Below are 15,951 nucleotides of genomic sequence, written 5' to 3'. Positions count from 1 at the left end.
GTGCTTAGTGCTTTCCTCAGATGATTTTCAGTGGGGCCATGCTGGACATTACTTACACGTTTCATCCTCTGGAACCATCGCAGATGAAATTTTAAATGAGCAGCCCATGGGACATTTAACTTTCTGAAAGGTTGGGCTCCGCTGGGAGTTAATTTCAAACTCATAAAATTTAAGTGGGATCAAAATGCATTCTGCTGAAGGGGAATGCCAAATGAAGGGCTTCTGTTCCATCCTGAGCCTAATTACAGTTGTTACATGACTCCCTGTTCCTGCACACAGGGACCCACTACTGAATTGCTGATGTGCTTTGGATTTGTATAGAACAAAGACACAGTAGCAGACAATGTAAATAAGCTCCTCTCCCAAGGCTGAAACTCTCCTTCTTTTTTCTCTTCCTTTTATTCTGTCTGTCAAGAAAAAACTCAAATCCCAGCTCCAAAAACACATACACATAAAACAACTGGATTTATGCTGTTAGCACCATGGCTGTACAAAGGTGTTTAAGTCTGATTCCAGCCCTCGTGAATAACGCTGCATTTAGAGTCAACCACGCCTGACCTAGCTTTTCTTAAAACACCTACTCATGGATCAGAGTGGGTGAGATGTATGCAGAATTTATGCGGCAATGTTCTTGGTTTAGGGCATGATGTGATGCAGCAGTGCAATGGAGTGATCAAAAATCACATATAATGAAAAAGCAAACTATGAGAGAACTAAATAAAAGTTTAGTGATCCAGAAACCACTCATGAACTGGTATAGGCTTTTTGGCTTGTTTATGAATTTCATTATGTAGAGCTTGGATGTTGCCTGTCACATGGCTGTATTGAGACATTTCCACCAGTCTGTAACTTTTTTTCTTTTTACTTCCTGCTATTGTTGGCCATTTTTGGGGGGTCTGAATTGAGGTTAAGCAATAACGTTGAATGCAGTTCCTCAGACTTGAATTCTGAAACATCGCTATAGAAATTCAGCACTGCATCTTTCATGTAAGGCTTAATAATATGATGCCAAAAGTACATGGGAGAACTTGTGGGTTTGGTGGTAGTGCTGTAACACAAGAGGTCTGGATTCAAAAGTACTCTGGGATCATCCGTTCCAAAGCCTGGAAGACCAAAGGCAGGTCATGGAGGAAGTTAAGCATTTGGGTTCAGGAGGGTGCAAAGGCTAATTAGGGCTTGATCCCGATCCTGTTGAAGTTGATTACAAAGCTCCTATTGACATCAAATTGGGAGTAATATCAGGCCCTTCCTACAAGAATGTTTTTCATAACAGTTCATCATTACAGTTGCATAGGAAGGTACCCCTTCTACTCCTTTGGTTGGAAACTATTGCTGTCTATTATATGGGGTTGCCTGGAGGGAGGGAGGGAGGTTTGATTAAATGAGAAGAAGATTATCTCCTAGGAAATTGCTGGAACCCCTTAAGCACTAGTCTTCTAGGAAGACCCCATTTACCCCAGTCCGTTTTAGCACCGATTATATACTCTGTTATGTTTGGTTTGTGTCTTTATTAGTTTATAAACAGTCCTGAGGACAGGGATTGTATTTCCTTAGTATATGTTGGAGGTGGCCCCGAGCTGCAAATTTGAATCCAGATCAGACTCGGAACATTCCCAATTTGGAGATTTTTGGATTCAAGAAACTCAGCTGTATAGATTTGCCCAGTGCTGTGGCCCTCCAGTACATAATAATAGCAATGGTTTTGGTACCACTCCACCATTGTTGCCAGTAAAAGAGAAATATTTGACTCTTCTATTCAAGTTTCTATGTGCTGGAAACAAAGGTAGTAAAATGTGGACAGTCATTTGTCAGACTTCGATAAATCCCATGAGGATTACACCTATTCGGGAGTACTGTCAGTATGTCTCTAGAGCCAAAGGGAACCCTATAAAACAGGCTAATTTGCAGCAGTGACTCCTAAAGAAAATCTGCCCCAGTGGCTTCTGATTGGGCTCTTGTTCCAAACTCCGTGTTCCACTGTGATATTCTTCCCAGGACACCCAGAACGATAAGCCACCATGTTACCATTTTACCTCTGCAAGGGAAAGCTGTGCTGATGCCTAAAGTGTGTGTTGGCTTCCTGCCACACCAATCTGTGTATGTCACCAGCGAACTCCTCAAGACTCTGCCAGTATCAACCGTCCTTGCAGGTAACAATCAGTGAACCCCAATTTCTGAGTTCCACAGAGACTGCACTCTGCAGTATCCAGTCCCTCTCACCGGACACTCAATAGAAGTTATGTTCGCTTCCTCCGAAGAGACCATTCACACACCATCCTGACAGGTTAGCTGAGGACTCATTCTTTACCAGTGAGTCTCAAACTTTTTGTATTGGTAACCCTAACCCCTTTCACACAGTAACCCTCTGAACATGACCACCTTTCTTATAGATTAAAAACAGGGGCGGGGGTTAATTTAATGGGGCTCAGGCTGTCAGCCCTGCACCTGGCGGGGCTCAGGCTGTCAGTCCCACCAGGCCCAGGGCTGATAGCTCGTGACCCCCAGTTTGAGAAACCCTGCTCTTTACTTTAATATAACAACACTGAAATGGTTTATAGTAAAATTACGAAAAAAGTTTATTGTTAAAGAGCAGAGATTTAAGTGATACTAGGTAAGAGGAAAAGAGACAATACAGTTACAAACAAAACAAAAATAACCATTTTTAATGCCTAAAACATAATTCTAGTAAGCTACGTCTTTACCTGAACAGTGTTCTCACTTACATCAAGCTAACAGCATCTCCAGCCCTTCCTGGTAGGGGGAGCCAGTGTTTACAGAATCAGAGGGTGCTGTCCCCTTTGTTCCCTAACTGATGGATAACTAACAGGGTTCACTTTCAAAGATTTTCTGATTTATAAAATGGAAGAAATGTATTCTTTGAAAAGTAAACCCAGACCAAGTTTCTCTGCACTGCTGCTTGTTCTTCGGAGTGCCAGTGCCAACCCCCTTTTTCATCCTCTGGTTAACTTGCTTTCTTGATTGACTTGATTGCTTTGCTTTCCTTAGATCCAAATGTACAGTAAAACCTGCCAATTGTGACCACTCATGGGAGTTAGCAATAGTGGTCACTTGTAAGAGATGGCCTCTCTCCAAAAGTTTGCACACCAAAGAGCGATGATGTTCCGTGGCCCCTGCAAGTAGTCACTTGTGACAGGTGGTCTCTCAGGCAGGTTTTACTGTACTTCCATTGTCTCTGGCCTCACCGAGCTCAATTTACATTGGATACGCATGTAAACGGGCAAAACAACCTTGCTGTGTCTCTCACAAACTAGTCTATGTCTATGACAAACTTGTTTATTTGTTCTACTTAGGTTGTTGTTTTGGTTTGAATACATTTGAGAAACATATTTCCAACACACATACACAATTCTTTACCTACTAACCGTACATACATCACCCAATAATATTAATGACCAGAAGAAGGTCATCAGCTTTCATAAACCCTTCCTTGATACACTTTTATAGTACAATAATAATGTATGCAATCAACTGATTCAGTTGTTTATTCTTTGGGTTTCTGATCCCCCTGTTCTATTCCTGGGGCATCTGGACCCTGCTTGTCATACCGACCTCTTCAGCATCCTCTTGTTGCTTTTGGGAACAGTCCCCAGAGAGGGGGAAGTAGACCAGGAGGGAAAGTAAAAGACTGAGAACTGAAATATAGCAGAGTCTGATGGGGAGCTTTGAGTAGAACACACGGCATCGCCAGATGACTCAGCTCATCCGCTGCAAGATCCGGCCCTTGCTGGTTGTTGAGGGAGCTAAGGGCCTGATGTACCTGAAAGGACTTCATGGAAAATGCTACAGGTCAAAAGAGGAGACACTCTTTCAAGGGGAGACAGGTTGGCTGGTTTCACCTTCCTCTGAAATACATTCTCCCCAGACAGGAGAATGGAGACTGGGAGTAGATGTGAGTAACTTGGCTGGCATGGCTTAGAGTAGGTGTCTCCCTTACAGAGAGCCCCATTGGCTCCTGGAAAATCTCCAACCCATGCTGCTTTTTCTCATCTGACCTTTTGCTCCATCTCTAGAGTCCATTGCCTGCAGCACAAGCCAGTTAGAATTCTTTGTACTTCAGACCGAATCTTGCTTTCTAACCCATGATATATGCCGAGTGTTTGGGCATGGGGATCCGTTCAGTGGATGTGTATAAGGACGGTTGAATTATGGGATTGTGCATTATTTTAGTTTAGTTTAGTTTCATTTTATTTCCAATTTTCTTTGTTAGTTTACATCAGCTCTTCAATTTTCTTTGTTAGTTTAAATCAGCTGGGGCTTCCCAGCTTTTGTCATTTAGTGTCTACTTGTGCTTGTATTACTGGGAGATTGTGAGCATTGCTGCCGGTAACATAAGTGACAGGTTTCAGAGTAGCAGCCATGTTAGTCTGTATTCGCAAAAAGAAAAGGAGTACTTGTGGCACCTTAGAGACTAATAAATTTACTTGAGCATAAGCTTTCGTGAGCTACAGCTCACTTCATTGGATGCATTCATTGGAAAATACAGTGGGGAGATTTATATACATAGAGAACATGAAACAATGGGTGTTACCATACACATGGTAACGAGAGTGATCACTTAAGGTGAGCTATTATCAGCAGGAGAGCGGGGTGGGGAGGACCTTTTGTAGTGATGATCAAGGTAGGCCATTTCCAGCAGTTGATAAGAACGTCTGAGGAACAGTGGGCGGGGGTGGGGGAATAAAGAAGGGGAAATAGTTTTACTTTGTGTAATGACCCTTCCACTCCCAGTCTCTATTCAAGCCTAAGTTAATTGTATCCAGTTTGCAAATTAATTCCAATTCAGCAGTCTCTCGTTGGAGTCCGTTTTTGAAGTTTTTTTGTTGAAGAATAGCAACTTTTAGGTCTGTAATTGAGTGACCAAAGAGATTTGAAGTGTTTTCCAACTGGTTTTTGACTGGCTGCAAATAAATTAATTCATAAATTACTGAATGTCCTTCACTGCCTGGATTAATCTGCAGTAAAGGATTTAAATCAATGCAGCTATGTCAATTTACATTGGCTCAGGACTGGGCCCATGGTATCTTCCTGATTTTTTTTCAATCAGAGATGGAATTCTGGTCGGTCTTTTCATAATGGGCCAAATGCTGCTCGTATATAAGTTGATAGCAAAAACATATTTATTTCCCAGAATTTGGATTGCTCTGACTGTCAGGTAATAGCCTTGTTAACCGTAAAGAAAAAGCAGCAGAGGAACTGGTCTATTTTTTATTCTGTTAGGCCGATTTGGGAAACACAATATGTGATTATGTTAATGTGTATGTCCAGCTTCTTTGTTTATCTTGAGCAACATACACTATGGTAGTTTTTTCATGCACTTTGGGGTACATCAAGCAAATTGTCTGACTTTTGCTAAACCTCAGTGCAGTTCAAGTTCCTCATTATGCTTAAGTTGACCTCAGTTTATCTTTTTGTGATGACTTCGCCTCTTTTAAACAAATGTTTGAAGTTAGCAATCTGTGAAAATGCTACAGTGTATGTAATATAGATCTGAAGAAGAGCTGTGTGTGGCTCGAATGCTTGTTTCTCTCCACAGCAGAAGTTAGTCCAATAACAAATATTATCTCACCCACCTTGTATTTCTAAAATGCCACGGTGTCATTTAAAAGCAGAAAAATACATGTAATGGATCCCAAAACTCTGGTTTAATAAAGCAGTTTGCAATGTTTACATAAAACACTTTGTGTCAACTCTTCCTTATGGAAATTTCATAAACATAATATTAAAATGTGAAATGTTTCATTCACTGTTCTATAAGGTAATTCTTTGTTAAAATTAAAGTTTAATTAAACCCACAGAAAGCATTCCAACCAATGTGTATGTACTTGGTTTTTTGACATGTGCTTATTATAAACTAAGCCAGTGCTGCTGATTACAGAGAAATTGTGCCAGATTCTGACCTCGGTTACATTAGTGTAAATGTGGAGTAATTCCATTGATCTCAGTGGATTTACAGTGGTGGTAGTGAGATTAAAATCTACTCAGTTTTCTCTAAAGCATGCTGTTTGCGTTTCAGAGGTAATTTGTAAATTAGAATTTGGCAAAAATTATAATAAAAAATATATAATTTACACAGTTTTGACTTGAAAACTGGCCCAGTTCTCCAGCTGCACCAAAGGTCTGTGCCGTGCAGCTGGAGAGTGGGGCGGGGGAAGAAAAGGTGGTCTTAAAACACCTTTATGCTTCCTCAGTCCCTGGGACTGCTGCTGCTCAAGTACAATTAGAGCAGCCATTCTACAACTGGGGCTTGCTGGCATGCAATGTGCTTTGCCCACACCCTTAGCCCACATTCCTCTCCTGTTTTGGTGGTAGTGGGATAAAGATCTTCTATGCCAATAGAATCCCTACTGGCTAGTTAAGCGAGCTTTCCAGCCCCTTGCAGCGCAGCAGGGCCAGGGTCTGACCCACTGTGTGTCGCACTGAGATTTTTCATCTTCTGTGCTCCTTGTTGGCCAGATTGTGCCCTTCTGTTCGATGAGTGCAGGTGGGTGGGTGCTTTCACACGTCTAAAATTTGTAGAGCAAAATTTTACATTAAAGCAATAATTATCTTGCCATATGCCCCTTTTCATATTGCAGTTTGTAATGAACATTGCAGCAGGCTCACGTTTCATAAGGTCTCTCTTTTTTTTCTTTGAATCATCACTTACAAATAAGATGTCCTAACATGTGCAATTTAACAATTCACAGTCTTTGCTCAGAGAATTCTGTGAACACGGCTATTGAATTGCAATAATGATGTTTGGTATCATGGTATGCTAATTTTATGACTTGAGATGTCAAAGAGAATTAGTACAGAATAGAAGAAAGTGGATCATATGCAACTATATCTCCTTTGAGAGATCTCTGACATAGTCCTCAGAATGCTGAATGAAGGGTTTTTTAGAAAGCATTTAGCTGCCTACAGTTCCATTAGAAACCTGCACTTCTCTCTTGGGGTTGTTTATCTGTAAGAGATGCATGAAAAGAGAAAATTGGGTGAATTATCATCTTAATACCACTGATAGGTGTAGATCAGACTTTTGAGGTTCACCTATTTTAAACATGTTAACATGATTTAAAGACAGTTTTTCTGCCCAGTGCAGATCAGACAAAACTGTTTGATAGATTCGTTAACGAGGTCATTAATAGGCATAACCTAGGAAAACCTATTCTTCTTAACAGCATTCCAGGTTTATTTTGACTTTGTAAGCTCAGTACTGTCAGGCCACGACAATTATGAGATTGACTTAAGAATTATGAGAGTTTAAAAAGTAATAAATTGTAGGTTCTTTTTTCTTTTGCCTTCTGGTTTTTTGTACCTTTAGGTTTACTCAAGTCATATTTTCTAGCTTTCCTTTGCAACCATATGGGTTAGAAACTAACTTTTTATTTTTTTTTAATGAAAACTGATTTTCAATACTTCAGGAGCTTTAAGAAAAACACCAAATATCACAAGTCTTTTTTTTTTTTTTATAAATTGAGAGTTGGCAGTACTGCATAAGAGAGCAGAATAGTTTGGCTAAAGCATTGAATCTTTATCTGAACCAGCCCAAAATGAATCCTTTGACTCAGTCCTCATTGGCAGTAAAACTGTGTTGCGCTGAATCATTAAAAAAAATTAGTTTATGCTAGTATGACTTAGTATCGTTTGCTAGGCCTGTGTAAAGTAGATTCAGGCTCTTCCTTTATTTTGCTTTTTAAAGGACTGGGTTTTGCAATGTCAAACAGAAATCGTATAGAATGGAGACGCATGAAATTGCAGCACTACTAGGAATTGTATTCTAGTTAGGGTGAGATCCTACTCTGATTGAAGTCAGTAAGAATTCAGCACTGATTTCAGTGGGATCCAGAGTTAAATTTGAGTTGAGAGAAACTGTTTGTAACATGGTTATATTTGATCTACAAATAGGCAAACTGTGTTTAAAAAGTGTTAATAAGTTGTTTTCAACCAGGTTCTAGGTTAGTACTAGGGCTGATTGAAAATTTTCTATTAACATTTTCAATAGAAAATTGGATTTTAAACTAAACACAGTTATTCATGAAAAGCACATGCTTTTTATGGAAAAAATTGATTTTTCATTTAAAAAAAATGCAGTTTTCAGATTGGCCAAAAAACAACAAAATTCAATTTGAAAATGCCATGTTTCCTCATGGAATTTGAAATTTGGGTGCCTCCTGCCACCATTTTCCTCTGTGGGCCCAGCTCCCCATCTGGACTATATCTCCCGTGATGCACCATGGCAGCTTAGCAGCAGGGGAGACCGTGGTAGAAAATGAGGCCAGGAGACAGACCAACTTAAAATCCCACCAAGGTACCATGGCAGCATTTCCAAATCAACATTTTTAGTTTTCATTTGAAAGCTTGGGTTTTGGCCAAAAGTTTTGGTTTTTTGATTTTTGGCTGAAAAGTTGAAATTTTCTGCAGGGAAGAAAAATTTTCTGAACAACTCTAGTTAATACAGTTAAACAATGCAAATGGGACTTTTGAAGTTCATCCATTGCTATCTATATTCAAATTAGAATTCACCTATTTCTTACTCGGATAAATCTCCCATTGCCTTAAATGAAGATTTTCCTTAATTAAGAACGGGGAAAGTGGATTTGTCATCCTATTATGCCCCCCTGAATGTTGCTATAGCACTGTGCAGGGTCCGTAAAAGCTAGCAAGCCAGCCAGAGTAGCATTCCTCTGGTGCAAACATTGTGTAAGAACGCCTATGCCATCTAATGCAGTGTCCCTTGCAATCTCCAGTGTTAGGATCATGTTAGGCATGGGGCTAAGGGCAGGAGGGGGTGAGGGGTGGGGGCCTTAGCATTCAGTACCATGAGGGACTCTGAGCAGCTCTTATTTGTGCAGTTCCTCAGAGGTGGCCTAGATAGGGATGCAGTAATTTAGAGCATCTCTCTGAGCTGTCTAAATTGTGCCTGAGTCCATTTTGGTCCTGACAGCAGCTGGGAATATTAGGGCACAAAAGATGCTTTAAAATTGCCATAGCCATCCCTCCAAAACACACATACTTCCCCTGGGCTGTAAGTTTTATGCACATAGCAGAAACTTTCACCCAAACTGAGTAAAACTGAATAAGCACCTTTAGGATTTGTCTCATCATTGCTATTACAGTCTTGCTTCTTGCTAGAGAAAGAGTAACAACTGTTTTCTCTACTTTAGTGCTGCATGGATGTCATATGTGCAGAGGCATGTAAAAATAGAGGGAAAAATCAAACTACAGGTATTTTCAGACCTGTTCCATTTTCGATTTTGGGTAATGGTTTGTATTTGGTAAAAGTAGCTTCTTACTTCATCATCCTGGGTTCACTCCCCCTCTACACAAAGGTCTTGATTCTGACTCAAGTTTTATTCACTCCTGACATGGGCAAACTATTAATGAAGTCAGTAGAGATTTGCATGACTAAGTATGGAGTAAGGACCTTAGTCAGAATTTGGTTTAAAAGTATTAAAAGTAGTAGTGGGCTCAGGCATTTGTATTTTTAGATTATTCCTTTAGGTCGGGGTGCCCAGCCTACAGCCCACTTGCTGTACATGGCCCACCAACGTATTTCATAAGGTCTGTGGCCTGCTTCAACATAATATACTACTGGCCGATTCATTAACACTTTTTGTTGTCGTGTTTACATCATTTTAGTTTTCACAAGTGTGTACATAGGTTGTTTCCATCTAAATACATATGAAACAAGCTGAACGTAAAATATAAATCTGTACAGGTGACTTATTAAAATATGTAGAATCTATTTGCCCCACACAAGGTTGTGCTGATGTTTATGTGGCCCTTCTGTGTAATACGGTTGGGCACCAGTGCTTTAAGTGATGTGGGAATGTCAAATTAACCCCTTTCCTCCCTTGATGGGCACCTTCTGTGCAGACTGTGGTTAGATGCACTATATAGGTATCAGATTCTTCAATGTTAAAAAGCTTATTGTTTTTCCTTTTGCTGCATTTATACAGCCAAATTATTTTTTCACATTTTAAATAAATATTTTCTGTGGAAAACTGTTTGCTTAAATATTAGCATTTTGCAGTAAGACAAACAAACAAGTGAATTAACGAAAGCCACCCTGAAGCAAGTGTTTTCTCATCCATGGCCAGCTGTGTGTCCTGTGTGATGCTTAAAATGAAGTGCATCCTGGCACATGTGCTGACCACTGCAGATGCCTCTTCAAACATACAACAGACAAAAAAACAGAAACAAACCCTGACCAGTGACCATCTGCTTCAGCAAACAGGGTCAGACAGAAGAGCTGGCCAGATAACTTGGCAGAGAGCATGGCAGCAGAGGATCACTCTCAAACGACCTGGGAAAAGTAGCCCATCAGCGTGTTGAATCAGGATGAGGCCTATTATTCTGTGTAGAGAGGAGCTCAAGTGTCAAGTTTTTGTTCATGGCCATGCGACAGTAAAGCTGTGGAAATGTCTGCTCAGTCCTCTTTCTGGCTGGTTGGTGGGTATCGTGAAGTTTCTGCAGCAAATGAGGAGGATTGAGATTACGAGCCGGGACGGCTGTGGCAGCCTAGTATAATGAGTGTGTGAAATTCTGCTTCCATTTCTGAAGATAAGGTGAAAAAGAGAGTGAAAACAGGTGTAGTGTAACAAGAAGAGATAAACGTTACAGTAGAAAAGAGGCAGGCTGTTGAGGAATGTGGTTATCTGTCCTACCATCCCCTATCCATCCCTCCTCCTTTGCATCTTTTCAGCCATCGTTCTTCTCCATCCACACATTTGCTTCTCACCTTCTTCCTTCGTTCCTTCTTATTCATCCATTCATGTTTCCTGTACCTTATCTTTTAATTCATCCATTTACTTCCATCTCTTTGTTCCGTTTCCACAATCTACCTACTTTCCTTTTTCATGCCCCTGTCTTCATCCCATGTACGACTCCCTTATTAACTCTTCACTTCTGTCTGTCTCCCTGAGACATGCACTCCATTCCCCATGGTCCTAGCCTCCCATTGTCTGCACCTCCTCTTCTCTTTCCCACCCTCATCTACGCTCTCAGTACCTTCTCCCTTCAATTTTGGCCACCTTATTTACCCATTCTATTTTTTCTCATTTCTCTACCTCATCTACTTTCTCCCTTTCCTTTGCTCCACTCTACCCACTCATCCATCCCTCCTCCTTCATGTTTTTTCTCCTGTCATCATTCAACTCCTCCCAGCCTTTACCCTCATTAGATAATTTCACTTCCCATGTTCCTCACCCATCCCTACATTCTCCCTTCTCCCCTCCTCTATCCCACTCTTACATGACAAGCCTTCACTCATTCTCCCTTCCCCCATTGTCTCAGACCTACGTTCCTTTCTTCTACCCCTGTTACCCACTCCTCCCTTCCTCAGCCACCTCCTCCCTTCCTTCAACCTTTCTTTCCCCTCACCCACATTTGCCTTCCCTTCTTACTGTCATATAGTCTTCCTTTTCTTCCATCTCCCTTTTCTGCCCCCCCCCCACAATTGCTCTGTCTTTCTCCTTAGCCTTGTCTTCCATTTTCTAACCCTTTCTTTTACTATCCATTCCTTCATCTATGCACACCCCAGTACATGGATCAGTGGTTCTCAACCTTTTTCATACCATCCCCCCATGTTACAACAGAAGAACTATTTGGAACTCCTTCACATCTAGCCATAAAGAAGTGGAGGGTGATTACAAACCCTGTTGGGGTGTGACACCCAAGCTGAGAACCTATGTCTTGGATCTCTCTGAGACTGATATTATTACGTGATCATCCAAAAAGATCTGATAACCAGTCTTAAAATGGATAATGGATTAAACCATCAGACACTTCATGCTGTTACAGTATTTTTACCTTGTTATCAAGTTACCTTGCTTGTGTATGTTACCTATTCCCAGGAGAAAACAGTTCTATAAACTAAAATTCCCCACAAGGCCCACGGCATTTTATAATGCTGCTGTAGACCAATAAACACCCTTTTTCAGATGTGGAATTCAGTACAGATAGAATCTAGATGAGAGTAATCTCTTCCAGTATCGAAGTTTTCCATCATTTCAGCCTAATTGTAAGCAGAGTGCAGTTAGGAGTTATTTTTTGTAACTATAAATCTTATCACCACACAGTGCTTTTAGTTTTGTTTGCTTTATAAGAAGACAGGGCCATTGCCATTAAACTCTGCTTTAAGGAGATTGCATTAACAGTATATCTGATTCAAGTGTGGAGGAACACATTTCAGTGTCACCCCAGCAATATCTTCATGCTGAACTTAATACTAAGGGAGGGTAGATAATTCTAAGGGAGGGTAGATAAGCATAGCAGCTTGAGTCTGTGTACTTCACTAATACAGAGGTAAGAGTGGAAAATAGGAATTTAGGAGTGTAATTTCAGCCTCTGTTTTACAGTTTCCCAATATCTCCCCCTTTTTCCTGAATGAAAGTGAAAGCAATCTAGGTAATAATTCTTCCCCATGATTTTGCATTAGAGTGAATACAAATTTGCCAATTTGTGCTACCAAGGCTGTGCAAAACAGGTCCAATCCATCATTTTACTGCACCCCTCTTAGTCATGTACACCATTTGTGTAGTGCAGAGGTACTCAGACTGGGGGAGGGCCCTGCTGACATGGCACGGAATGTATTCAGGGCAGGGGGGGAGAAGCTTTAGGGGGGGAAAAAAGCCTTACTGCACACATTTTACCCACAGCGATGAATAACTAGCAAAGCTGATTCCTCTAGATGTATCAGGTCCTCTGGCGCTGTGCATTTGTCTCTAGAGGGCACTGTGCACTTGACGGATTTCTATTAAGCTTGCATAGCGTTATACAAGGTTGTTATCTGTACATTAATCAGTTTGCTTCAATGCAATGTGCACATTTAATTGTAAGCATGGATCACAGTCGCAGTTTTGCTTTTGCTCTTGTTACAATGGATGGTTGGCTTATTCGTGCAATGAAAAAAAAAGCCGAAATTGATTCAAGTGAAGCGCCGCCACCACAGGAGGGGTGGGGCGTAAACTACTACAGACACAAAGAAGGGGGGGCGCGATCAAATAAGTTTGAGAACCACCGGTGTAGTGTAGGCACAGTGGATTTAAACATTACCAAATGTGACACCGTCGGGCCAGATGACTATAGGAGAGTAATAGAAGGCAGATATTTTAGCCCCAGGCTAAGTAGGTTCCTTTTCCCTGAGTAAGGTAACAGGGAAGGTTCCAGAACAATCAGGAACCTATTGGAGACAATTAAGACAGGCCGATTAGAACACCTGCAGCTAATCAAGAAGTTGCTAGAATCAATTAAGGCAGGCTAATCAGGGCACCTGGGTTTTAAAAGGAGCTCACTTCAGTTTGTGGTGTGCGTGTGAGGAGCTGGGAGCAAGAGGCACTAGGAGCTGAGAGTGAGAACGCAGACTGTTGGAGGACTGAGGAGTACAAGCATTATCAGACACCAGGAGGAAGGTCCTATGGGGAGGATAAAGAAGGTGTTGGGAGGAGGCCATGGGGAAGTAGCCCAGGGAGTTGTAGCTGTCGCACAGCTGTTCCAGGAGGCACTCTACACAGCTGCATTCCACAGGACCCCGGGCTGGAACCCGGAGTAGAGGGCGGGCCCGGGTTCCCCCCAAATCCTCCCCAACTCCTGATCAGACACAGGAGGAGTCTACCTGGACTGTGAATTCAGAAAAATGGCCAAGCTGAGGTTTTGTGACCCAACGCAGTGAATGGTTTCATAGTGATTAAATACAGAGAGTGTTTACTCAGCTTTAACATTTGGAGGGGGAGGGGGATGTGCGGGTGGCTACTTCTCAGCCTGACGGTTGTAAAAGGAAAAAAAAGTTTGAGAAAAAAACTGAAGCATACCATTGCTTTTGGGCAGCACTCTAAGCACTGTGTTTACTGATAATTTGTGGATTAGGAACTGTTGTATCCTAGATTGATTATCAGCACGCACTCCGCTACTGAAGAGTCTTGAGATTGAAGTAGTGAAGGGGCACTTCTCTAGCTGTTCAAAAGACCTAGTGACAGCAAGTCAGCTTATTCATTGTGGGTGACATCTACTTCCCTAGTTTTCAGCCTTGTCTTCACTGGGGAATAAAAGGCGCATTATTAACTCACGTTAGCTAACTTGAGGTAAAATCTTAGTGATTAAAAGGCAGTTTGTAGTTTTCAAACAAGTTATTGGTTCAAGTTGTGAGCTCTGGTGGTGAGTAGGAGAGATGATAATCTCCCCCTCCCCACCTTCCCCACTCCCAGCCCATGGCAAAAGTATGGGGCTGTATTACGGACCCCCTGTAGAAGATAGACTGGGTAGAAGCTGAAGCCCTTCCACACCATGGCTATCCCTTTTGATGTTCTAAACTGCTGCTGGAATGGACAGCGTGAACAATCTTTAAAGGAAAACAGGACGTTGGTCTGCGCCCCTGTAATGAACTGATAGCCGATGGAAGGTGTAGAATCAACTGTGTGCAGGGGTGGAGGGCAGATGCTGGGCACTGAGGGCTGGAGCCAGCTGTGTGCAGGGAAGAGGAATGGATGCTTGGCACTGAGGGCTAGAGCCAACTGTGTGCTGGTGGAGGGGTCAGGAGCCAGCTGTGTGCAGGAAGGGGGAGAGGTGCTGTGGTTGCTGCTGAGAGGTTAAGCCAAGCCGAGACCTGCGTGAGAAGGGGAGAAGCTAGCAGTGAGTCTCGCAGCCTTCAGACTCTTTCCTGTGCTCTGGGGAGGAGTCAGGTGTCTCCTGGCAGAAATCTGATGACCCCACCCACTCTCTGATCAGTGATTCCTCAGTGAAGAGCTATTTCATGAAAAACCATGGCAATTTCTGGAAAACACTAACCCTGCTCATGAACAAGTCAAATAGGACTCTGAGGTAGTGCTTCTTCCTGTCTTGCCTTGTGCTGGTAGCTGTATTTTCATCCGAGTGTTTCTTTCTCTGGGGCGCTGACACATCTGGATGAGGATGTTTGCCATGACAGCTGAGAAAAAGATTGAAGGCTGGTTGTCATCAGTTTACTAATGACATTGGAGCCCAAGGATAATACACATGAAGTCTCTGCAGGATAATGAGCCATTGCCCATCACTATTCTGGGATCTTTTGGAAAGAATGATTGAGGCCAGTTTAGAACTCCTTTGCAACCCCCTACCAGGTCGTATTATGTGGTTTGGGAGCATTTTGAGGCCAGCAATTTTGAAAACTTGCTGTTAGATTCAGAAGGATGAACAGATCAATTTGATCTCTGTCCACAGCCACGAGGAAGTCCTCCACTAGTGCTGCCAAAGTATGTGCCCTGAATTTCACTAGCACTGATGGGTTAGGGTGCAACTCGTGTCTCTCAAGGCATCTAGAGCACCAAAATCTGTTCAGGACAGTGAAGGGGCCCTAGCTTTTTTTCCCTAGGTTTGTTATCTTATGGAACCAAGAAGCTGTTTCTATACAGCTGATTTCTTTTTAATTTTTTTTTAATCAGTGAAGAGACGTATCTAGAGATTTCACAACTTGTGAGACTTGTGTTAAAATATTCCAATAATTTTAATTGTTGCAAGGATGAATGGCCTATTTAAAAAGCAATGGAAAATTATTTTTCTCTTCTTCATTCAAGAAGAGTGATATGCAAGAGTTTGAGGAAAAAAATCTTTAGTATTAGAAAGACACACACGATTTAATGGGCTCCTCTTTATAGCAAGTGAGGAATACATCAGATGAAACGAATTTTCCTTTATCTTCTCATGCTTTTCTAAATACATTTATCTTCAAAAGAGGAGGAAGAAGAAAGATAAATTTCAGAGATTAATTCTGAGTTTTCAGTTCCCATCTGTGATATAACTGCTAAAAATTCAAATAATTTAACTTTAGGACTCATCTGGATACCCTTATCTTAGGGAGGAGCACAAGGTGTGATGGGGGCTTGGCATATTCAAGAGTCTGAAGAGGTTTAAATACTTCTGCAAGGGGTCAGGACAAGTTAACAAAAAGCATCTTTGAATTAGTCACTGCTTCAC

At 41.7% G+C, this 15,951-nt stretch overlaps 1 protein-coding gene across 4 annotated transcripts in view; it reads left to right on the top strand.

The window, feature by feature from the left end:
- Window positions 1-15,951, top strand: part of GALNT18 (polypeptide N-acetylgalactosaminyltransferase 18) — a 410,017-nt gene that overhangs the window by 188,857 nt on the left and 205,209 nt on the right. The gene's annotated exons all lie outside the window — the stretch shown is intronic.

The sequence above is a fragment of the Dermochelys coriacea genome, chromosome 6 (assembly GCF_009764565.3).
Source record: "Dermochelys coriacea isolate rDerCor1 chromosome 6, rDerCor1.pri.v4, whole genome shotgun sequence".
NCBI classification, from domain to species: Eukaryota; Metazoa; Chordata; order Testudines; family Dermochelyidae; genus Dermochelys; species Dermochelys coriacea.
The sequence above is the reverse complement of the archived record's forward strand: the minus strand, read 5'-3'. Positions and strand labels throughout refer to the sequence as shown.